This window comes from Mauremys reevesii, unplaced genomic scaffold (genome assembly GCF_016161935.1).
Source record: "Mauremys reevesii isolate NIE-2019 unplaced genomic scaffold, ASM1616193v1 Contig33, whole genome shotgun sequence".
Taxonomy (NCBI): Eukaryota; Metazoa; Chordata; order Testudines; family Geoemydidae; genus Mauremys; species Mauremys reevesii.
The window spans coordinates 136,748-144,283 of record NW_024100844.1 but is presented as its reverse complement, the minus strand read 5'-3'; positions in this window follow the sequence as shown (position 1 = coordinate 144,283).

Below are 7,536 nucleotides of genomic sequence, written 5' to 3'. Positions count from 1 at the left end.
GAGTTCAAGTCTGAGAATAGGGTGATCAGATGTCCTGATTTTATAGGTACAGTGCCAATATTTGGGGCTTTGTCTTATATAGGCGCCTATTACCCCCCACCCCCTGTCCCTATTTTTCACATTTGCTGTCTGGTCACTCTATCTGAGAATGACTGTCTAACCTGGTGGTTAGAGCACTCACAGGAGAAATTAAAAGAAAACAGACTGTCTCACAGTCCACTGACTAGGGCACACACCTGAGACAGGATACAGTCCAGTTCAAATCCTTTTTTCTTGTCAGGAAGAGGAGACTTAAACCAGGTATCTCCCACATCCAAAGTCAACACCTAAACTACTGGGCTACGAATTATAAGATAGGGGATCCGCCTTCTCTCCCTTACACTTTGTGAAGAGTTAGGTGGCCTCTGAGCATGCCCACTGGTTCAGGACTACAAGTAAGCTAGGAGGAGGAAAACCCATATTCCTCTGATTCGTGCATCGCTCTGGGGCTTGAGCATCAACGTGCCCAGAGGCAGAAACATAGGTATTGAGGCAACATTTACTTCAAAAATGTAGGTGCTGTGTGAGTTTAGGCACCTACATGGTTTGGGGACACATGAGCAGGGGCTTTTGTAAATCCCAATGGGGCCTGATTCTGGGATTTAGATTACCAAAGTGGCAGTTATGTATCCAACTTTGTGAAGTTTAGGAGCTAATGTCCCATTTTCAAAAGGTGCCTTAGGCACAAAAGGACAGATTTTTAAAGATATTCAGACACCTAAAGACACAGGTAAATGGGATTTTCAGAAGTAACTGACACTCATTAATTTCTGTGGGAGTTCTGCACCCATAGCACTTCTGAAAATCTCACTAGATGCCTGTAACAGACTCACTATGATGGAGATGCCTCCTTGTCACAGCAAAATCCAGCATTGCAGTAACTCCGCCCCTGCCCCCTCGCTTTGGCTGTGGTGGGCTGGTGTGGTAATTTGGTCCTCCAGCCAAGACATACTCAGTTTTATACCCTTTCAGAATAACCCAATTATAAACCCAATAATATCCCACAAATCAAAAGCAATAAATACCAAATCTGCCACCCAATAAAGAATCCTTCCGTGCTCTTTTTTCCTCACAGACTGCTGCCTCCCAGGCCTTTCTCTCTGGAATCCCAGTTCCACTCACTCAAGCCACTAACTCTCAGAGCAAATTCCCTGGATTCCTTCCCCTTATCTGTTCCCAGGCTAAATCTTTACCCCCATATGTCTAGTTACAAATTTGCTTTTTCTAGTACCTCCTTTTTTCTGGACTACCTCCATCACAGGCATGGCTCAGCCCATCTACCCTTGAAGGGCCAGCCAGCCTGTTATTGTGCCTATCTGCATCTTCAGGTGCCTAGGTATCTTTTGAAATCTGTCCCTTAGGTACTTGTGAAACAAGGACTTCAGTTTCCAAGTCTCTTAGGTGCTTTTAAAATGTTTACCTGGCATCTTTATGTTTTAAGAGTTGAGCAGCTGTTTTGTAGAGAGTTGTTGTTTTCAATAAGAGAAAACACACACATTGTGTGTCATATGTAGACCTAAAGTTTGTTGTTTCTTGCTTTGTTTTCCTCAATCACAAATAAAAACTCATTTTACACTGATAGAGCTAGTGCATGTGTTGCACTTTGTATATGGAAACAGAACACAAACTCTGAGAGTGAGGATGGGAATGTAAAACACAAAGAGGCACTCAGAGAAAGTGAGGACACCATGAAAAAGTCTCCTAAGTAAAAACAAAGGAGGAAGAACATAAAATTCCAACTTACGGAAATATATACAGAATTCAGATACAAATTCAAAGCTATGTTACGAGGATTTGACTGTATTTTCATTACGTGCTATCAAAGACAGTGGCAAGAACAAGTCCTTTTTGTCTAATACTCATTACGAAAGTGACCTTTCCAGGACATAAATACTTATATTTCCTACAGGAACTATGTTCCAAAACAAAAAAAAACCTTCTAGGTGGAAAAGGAAATGAATGGAATAAGAATTAACAAATAATTTAAAGAGAAAACAAAGGCAAATGGTGAGGTGGAGATGCTGCTGCATGTATTGTACTGTGCTATTGTAATCAAAAGGGTGAGTTTAATGTGATGGTTTTATTTCTACAACAAATATGAAGAATAAGCCTTTGTTTTGTAAAGGTTTCCTTTTTTATTTTCATTGTTCTAATAAAAAATATAATTCTTTGGTCAGGTTATAGTTTCATGCTATTTTTAAACCAAAACTGAGGTACAAAATCTATATATGTTTCAACCAAAGATAAATTCAAACTTACTATCAAAAAATTCCTCACTCTGGCTTTGACTTCACTGGGCTATAAGATGTGGGTTTTTTAAAACCCTGTTAGCTAACACATGTTAAAACTCCAGTGCAGACAGGGCAACATATTCTAACATGTTAGTTGGTAGAGGTTGACCCTAGGGGGAAACCCAGGCTTTATCTTGACTGGTTTAACATGTTTTAAAGGCACACAGCCTTGTCTAGACTAGAATTTAAAAATAGGTAAGTCCTGGGTCTTTTTGTCTACACAAGGCAGAAATCACAGGGACTTAGATGGGTTCCACAAACCTACCTACCTATGTCCATTGCTGTCCTGACAGGGTTCTGGTGGTGAGAGCAAAAGAAGACATGGATATTTCCCAATTCCTATAGGCTACATACTCATTTAGCATGAAAGGCCATACAAAAAAAATTAGAAATGTATTGCTATCAGAACAATGATCCGTAATATACAACATGTTACTCATTAAGTCTGAGAGGTGATTTATGATTTCTCTCCGGATAACATCTCGTGGGCATCACAGCAGCAGGATCTGGGACAAGTCTGCACTTTCTAGAGTAGCTGTGTCTGCAACAACTCCCTGCTCTGTGGCCTGAGGTTCACTTGTACTAGGAAAACCACCATGAGGCTCACAGCTGCTATCACCAGCCACTGTCTGTGACTGTACTGTAGGCTTGTTGTTTTCAACTGGAATCACTGGTGTAGAGCTGCCATAGGTAACCACCTCAGCCTGAGTTCTCAATGCAATGCTGTGATAGAAAGGGACAATGGAACCCTTGGATGTATATAAAGGGGAATATCAAACAGAAGTAGGGATTTTGCCTTGGTACACAGCCTTGAAAATACTGCTACTAGAATGCAGTGTCCAGTTCTGGTGCCCACACTTCAGGAAGGATGTGGAAATACTCGAGAGAGGTCAAAGGAGGGGCCATAAAAATCCTGGAAAACAAGACTTATGATGTGAGTCTCAAGGAGTTCAGCCTATTCTGCTTATCGAAGAGAAGGTTGAGAAATGACTTGGCCACTATGTCTAGGTCCTGACACATAGAAAAGAGATCTGAGAGTGGGGAGCTTTTCAACCCTGCCAACAACTGCAGAACACAATCCCATGGCTAGAAGTTGAAGCTAAAAATTCAACCATCAAATAAGATGCAATTTCAGGGCCGCCCAGAGGGGGGGGCAAGAGGGGCAATTTGCCCCAGGCCCCGAAACACAGGGGCCCCACCAGAGTTTTGGGGCCCCGGGCGGGGTCCTTCCTCCCTCCGGGGACCCGGCAAACTCTTGTGCGGCCGGGCAGGAGCTCTGCCGCTCGGTCTGCCGGCGGCTGGTCCTTCCGCCCGGGCGGAAGGACCCCTGCTGGCAATTACCGCGAGAGCGGGCGGGACCCGCCGCGAAGTTCAGCTCGGTCTTGGCGGTAATTTGGCGGGGCCCTTCCGTTCGGGACCCGCCACGAGTGCCCGAAGACCCCTCCGCGAATTACCGCCGAAGACCGCGGCTGCGCTCCGGCGGGTCCCGCCAGCGGTAATTCGGCGGTGGGGCCGCCGCGGGTACTTCAGCGGTGGGTCCAGGAACGGTGGGTCCAGAACGGAAGACCCCGCCGCCCGGAATCCTCTGGGCGGCCCTGTGCAATTTACTAGCACTGGGTGTGATTAAACATTGGAACAGCTTCCCGGGGAGGTGGCTTCACCTTTGCTTGGAGTCTTTCTAAAATATATATCTCAAATATACACTGTAATTTTGCTTCTGGGAGAAAATATTCTGCAGCCTCTGTATATAGCAAGCTGGGCTGCAGGTACTAGTGGTTCCATCTGGTCTTGGAGTTCATCCCTTTCTGTCATGGGGAGAACAGGAAGCTCTGCAGTGTCTTCAACATACTCAAAACACTGCAGCTCTCATTATGAGAATTACTATTATCTAATTTCAGGCTTCAGGGCTTCAGCCAATTGCCTGCAGGGGTCAGGAAGGATTCCCCCCCCCCCCATGCACAATTGGCCAGAGTGTTCTGGATTTTTGTTTTATTGGGGATTTTTTTTGTTTGCTTGTTTTTTTTCTCCCTCACAAGCATCAGAGATTGGCCACTACTGCAGATGGGACACTGGACTTGTCCTCTTTCTAGATACTTGGTTGGTATGTCTTTCTCACATGCTCAGGGTCACCAGATTTGGGGTCAAGAAGGAATCCCCCCTCCCCCAGTTCAGACTGGGGGGATTTCACCTTCCTTTGCTGCATGTCGCATGGGTCTCTTGCCAGTTTATCTGTACATATTTCACCTAATGAATTCCCTGCCATTGCAGAGGTCTTTGGGCATCTCTCCTCTTCTCTGCCTGTGGAACTTAACAGTTTACTCTCATGAGGACTGAAAGGTTAAAGGATTAACTAAAGTTTTTTGGCTCAGTGCAAAGGTATCTGGGTCAAATTTAAAGGCCTGTGATGTACAGGAGGTCAGTTTAGATGGATTAATGGTCCTTCTGGCCTTAAAGTCTATGAAACTGAAACTTCTTGCTGAACTTGGGCACAAAAGCTTGTCTATGTGTCTTCTCCAATCTCCATGGTGTGTTTGGCACTACATCTGCCTGATAAGGCAGAGGGACCTGTCTGTGTCATAATCACGTCAGGGGTCTTTGAATTATCTTGATAATTTTTTACTAAGATATTTTCTCCTATGTGAAAACTATACAACTGAGTGCAGGGGTGGCTCCAGGCCCTAGCACGCCAAGCGCATGCTTGGGGCAGCATGCCACGGGGGGGCGCTCTTCCGGACGCTGGGAGGGCGGCAGGCAGGCAGCTTTCGACGGCGTGCCTGCGGAGAGTCTGCTGGTCCCATGACTCCGGTGGACCTCCCGCAGGCCTGCCACACGCCTGCGGGAGGTCCACCGGAGCCGCGGGACCGGCGACCGGCAGAGCGCCCCCCACGGCATGCTGCCGTGCTTGGGGCGGCAAAATGTCTAGAGCCGCCCCTGGCTGAGTGTGACTGTCTGTAGCCATGTGAGCACACTGTTGCTTTCAAACATCAGTCAGCAAAGCAAACATTAACGAGTTTAGGTGAACATTATTTCACACTCCATCAACAACATGGATGATGTCTGATTTACAGTAGTGTAGATTGCATTCCTATATGCCAACAGAGGACTTCCAGTTTTCTATAAATTGCCTTTATCCAGAGCCATGACACAAATCACTTGCTCGATCATCTGGATAAACCTTTCCCCAGATCAATTTCTGACAGGGTGGGAAGGAGCTGTTGTGACATTCTTGATACTATTTCTTTTTACAAATATTTGGATGTGAATGAAAAGTCACATGCAATGTGTTCAGGAACTCCCACCCCTGAAATCAAGAATGCTAACGCCTCCGCTGTCTGCACTGAATGAGTCAAATCCACACAGAATGCTTCAGGCAATTGAAAATGGACATCTCCTGCAAACAACAACAAAAAATATACCCCATAGACAGATCTGCATAGTCTATTTGGATTAACTGCCATGGGGTAGCTGGACACTGCCAAAGATGCAACAGAGCTTTTTTAGGCAGGGATTGCATTTGCTAACCATCTTGACATTGTTTGCCATTTCCTCTGTTTATGCACCAATCTCTGGCCACAATAGACAGCTCCTGGCAAGGACTTTCATCTTGCATAATACACACTAATCAGTGACTGTAACGGACCCCTTAGCATCGCTCTGGGCACTGGGGTCAGCCCTGACTGTGAGAGCAATGTGTCCCCTACTGAACCACTGCCATGGTCCGTGCAGCACAGACTGCTAGTGCTGCACTGGGCATTGCAGATAACATTGCATTGCAGATAAAGTTTGCAGATGACACAAAAAAGAGGGGAGTGGAAATAATAAAGAGAACACGTCACTGATTAAGAGTGATCTGGATTTCTTGATAAGCTGGACAGAAGAAAACAATATGTGTTTTAATATGGCTAAATGCAAATGTGTCCATCTAGGAACAAAGAATGCAGCCAATACATACAGTGTATGGAACTCTCTCTTGGGAAGCAGCGACTCTGAAAAAGTTTTGGGGGTCATAGTGAATAATCAGCTGAATATGAGCTTGCAGTGTGATGCTGTGGCCAGAAGAGCTAATGCGATCTTGGGATGCATGAACAGGAAAACCTCGAGTTGGAGCAGAGAGGATATTTTACCTCAGTATTTGGCACTGTGTGATCACTGCTGGAATCCTGGGTCCTGTTCTGGTCCCCACAATTCAAGGAGGATGCTGACAAATTGGAGAGGGGGTCATAGAAGTGCCACAAGAATGAGAAAAGGATTAGAAAACCTACCTTATAGTTATAGACTGAAGGAGCATAATCTATTTAGATTAACAAAGAGAAATTTAAGGGATGACTTGATTACTATCTATAAGTTCCTACATGGGGAACAAATATTTAATAACAGATCTCCCTGACCCCACGGAGGTCTCTGTCTGAGCTGTCTGCTCACAAAGTGGACACAATCATGTCGACATGTGCAGTGCCTGCAGATACCCCAATGACAGGCATTATCTTCCCTAAGAATGGGGAGAAGGTTTCTGTCCAGACAGAGAAGAAAAACAAATTTACTCATCATTACACCAAATCGCATGAGGTGGTGCTCCCTGGCATTTTTCTGACAGTATCAGCGTAGGGACACAATAACTGGAAGAAAAAAATCTCTCCCAAGTGCCCCCTATATCTGAGGCTATATCTACACTGCGAGCTAGGGGTGTGATTCCCATACTCGCATACACATAATTGCACTACCCTGTGAGAGGCAGTGTGAGTATAAATAGTAAAATAGCTGCAGTTGCAGGAGCAGCAGTTTAGCCATGCCAAGAAGGTACCCTCTAATATCAGGAGTGATTGTATTCGGTACAGCTAAGCCATACTGCCACTGCCTAGTCTATCACAACTATACTGCTATTAATACTCAGACTAGCTCTCATGGAGCTACTATGAGCACGTGTACAGGAGTTGGGAATCATACCTCTAGTTTGTAGTGTAGACATAGCCTGAATTGGCAGTTAAGCAGGGCTGCTTAGCCTCAAGGGGTGAGGGAGGAGGGACAGTATGACACAAATTAGTGAATATTTCTGTTAACTCCACATCTAGAAGTTTAATGCTGTAAATATGGAAGACAAAACATAATCTTACACTGGGCCTGGGCCTGAATTCAATGAACAAAGTAAAGCAGCAAAACTCGCATTCACTTCAATGTCTGTAGGATCAGAGGACCATTAAAGGTGAGC